Source organism: Limulus polyphemus, unplaced genomic scaffold (assembly GCF_000517525.1).
Source record: "Limulus polyphemus unplaced genomic scaffold, Limulus_polyphemus-2.1.2 Scaffold8691, whole genome shotgun sequence".
NCBI classification, from domain to species: Eukaryota; Metazoa; Arthropoda; class Merostomata; order Xiphosura; family Limulidae; genus Limulus; species Limulus polyphemus.
The window spans coordinates 1-3,466 of NW_013674301.1; positions in this window are offsets into that span (position 1 = coordinate 1).

Sequence of the window (3,466 nt, forward strand, 5' to 3'; positions counted from 1 at the left end):
AAGAACTCCCTACACTAACCGTCTATAATAGCTACACAAGAACTACCTACACTAACCGTCTATAATAGATACACCAGAACTACCTACACTAACCGTCTATAATAGCTACACAAGAACTACCTACACTAACCGTCTATAATAGATACACCAGAACTACCTACACTAACCGTCTATAATAGCTACACCAGAACTACCTACACTAACCGTCTATAATAGATACACCAGAACTACCTACAGTAACCGTCTATAATAGATACACCAGAACTACCTACACTAACCGTCTATAATAGATACACCAGAACTACCTACAGTAACCGTCTATAATAGCTACACCAGAACTACCTACAGTAACCGTCTATAATAGCTACACAAGAACTCCCTAAACTAACCGTCTATAATTTGAAATTGATAGAAAAGTAGCTGAACATTTGTCCTCACTCTTATAACGCACCCACGACCTCAAAATGAGGAGCTTGAACTTTCGAGAAGGAGGCGCGAACCATGGACCCTCGAAATCACAGTCCAGTACTTAAACCTCGAGGCCACGCCTAGCTCATGCTATGAGTGTGTGCATATATATAACAGTACGTAATATAGTTAGAAATGTGGGATATGATGGCTGTAAAGATGGATAAAAGCGTGGAATGATGGATAAATGGGTGGGGTATGACGTATGAATTTACTTAGGCGGGATGTATTGTATAAAGGTAGGTAAATGCAATTCATGACATTAATGATTTAGGGATTTTCATCTATCCGAGTGCACGTGACTATCTGGCTGAGAAGCCGTTCGGGTCTTCAACCAGAACTGGGTTCGCACGACTAGCCGTGCCCCTTTGGCCAAGCACCAAGGTATTTATACTTGCCAACCTAACAAAAGGACCAGTTTCAAACCAACGTGGTAGCTGTCTCCAGGAGGTCTGAACGTAGTCGACCTTTTTGGTCTACTTGATATTCACAGTGATAAAAAATGGACGTTATTAGGGAAAAGTTTCTTCTAAATTTCTACAGTGTTAGCGTCGTGTAATGAAACCCCTTTTTTGATAGTCTATTGTACTACAATCCTGTATTCTCGGATGTGTTGTTTTCCCACTCGTTTTCTAGAAATTATAGGGTTTGGACAACCTTGACGTGGCTAGGAGCTAGCAGTAGGCTGAGCTGCTCTTATTCGAGTAATACTCCACCCATAAGGCTGGAAACACATCAAACTCGGCTGGTACGACCATTAACTGTTGCTCTTTATATACTGATGCTCCAGCAAAGACTAAAATGGTGGCCAAAAATGATTGTATGTTTGTTGATAAGCACAAAGCCACGCGATGGGCTATCAATATCGAAAACAAATTTTTATCATGACAACACCTAAGACTTACCACTGAACCACGGTGGAGTTAATAAATGGGTGTGAGGTGGGTAAGCCAAGTTACTCTTTCGTCAGATACTTTTATTTCGAAGTTTATGTCGGAAATACAATGAATATACCGAAAAATGCCAAAATCGTGATATTTTAAACTCCATCAATCAATCTAATGAGGTATAAAATGAATTGAATATTTTATTTTAGCGCATGACTTTTTTTTGAAAGAGTATTTCGCTTTTGCATGACCAAGTTTACCATACACAAATTATAAAAACATGCCCTTCAATGCTCGGATATCATAAAATTTACTCGTCTTTGAAGAACTCGTTTTATAAACAAGGAACAATTTTTATCGATTACGTTGAATTATTTTATATAAAGCAAATGAGACGGGAAAAGAGGAAATAAATATGATATGGTCCTAAAAATTATACGTTTTTTCGTTTCTAAATATAATTATGTAGCCAAAAACGTTCCCCTAAAATATCTGTCATAAACAAGAGCAACTAAAAGTGGTTCCAGCAAATCACCCAACAGAAACAGCAGCAACCAGAAATGATTACACTAAACCACCCAACAGAAACAGCAGCAACCAGAAATGATTACACTAAACAACCCAACAGAAACAGCAGCAACCAAAAATGATTACACTAAACCACCCAACAGAAACAGCAGCAACCAGAAATGGTTCCACCAAACCACCCAACAGAAACAGCAGCAACCAGAAATGATTACACTAAACCACCCAACATAAACAGTAGCAACCAGAAATGATTACAATAAACCACCCAACAGAAACAGCAGCAACCAGAAATGATTACACTAAACCACCCAACAGAAACAGCAGCAACCAGAAATGATTACACTAAACCACCCAACAAAAACAACAGCAACCAGAAATGATTCCACCAAAATATCCGTTTCAAACAACAACAGATTATTCCACAAAAAACATTGTTTTTCTGAAAAGGTGTCACAACAAAGGTTTGTCAAAAATATTTGCAACAAAATAATCAAAAATAATAGCTTTCATAACATAGGAGGAACACAATATTGCACCAAGAATCTTTGACAGGAACACATCAACTGACGCTTCGTACAGGTCATTATCTGACGATTTTCGCTATGTTTGTGTATATACATAGTGTGCAAATTTATCAGAACATCTCAACAATTGGCTCTTTATGAGGCTTCTGCATACAATAGTTAATGATTTTCTATCAACTTATAAGTATTACAATTTAATGTAAGAAATTATTACATAATTAGTAGACAAGCAGTGTTTAAGTTTCTTTAATGCTAATGTTTAGTGTAGCCATCTTTGGTCTAGACTTTGTGGTGTTCATTCCATACGGTGGAGATCTCCTGAAGTTACTATTTTTGAAAACCAAGGTCGGCATTTGAAATATAAGACCGATTTTAATACAGCTTCTACAAAAATATGATTAACGAGAACTATTATTGACTTATTGAATAATGATTAAAGTGTTTGAGTTTAATGGCTGAGAAATACACATCTGAAGAAGGTTATCGGATTCCTGATTTTGGAAACTGACTTCTGAAGAAGGTTATCGGATTCCTGATTTTGGAAATTGACTTCTGAAGAAGGTTATCGGATTCCTGATTTTAGGAATTCATTTCTGAAGAAGGTTATTGGAATCCTTGTTTTGTGACCATTATGTCTGTTTGGTGTTTGCTTCTAAATTTGAAGTGCTATACTGGAGGTTTGTTGCGTTTGTTTTGTTGCTAAGCTCTACAGAGGGATATATGCACTTCGTTCAGCGCAGGGAATCGAATGCCGGATGTTAACGTTGGAAGTCCATAAACGTAAAGCTGACCCACTAGGGGAACAGCCTCAGGAAGACGGTCAATACACCGAACCGACTGCTACTCTATACCAACGAATAATGGGAGTGATTGCCACATTATAATTCTCCCGGCTGAAAGATCAAGTATGTTCGGCGACGAGTTTCAATCCCGCGACTTAGCATTATTAATTGTTAAAATTATTAATCCTAAAACCTAAAGTTATTGTTCACAAACTGAATAAATTACAAATTCGTCATTAACATTTGTGCCCGGCATGGCCAGGTGGATAAGGCGCTC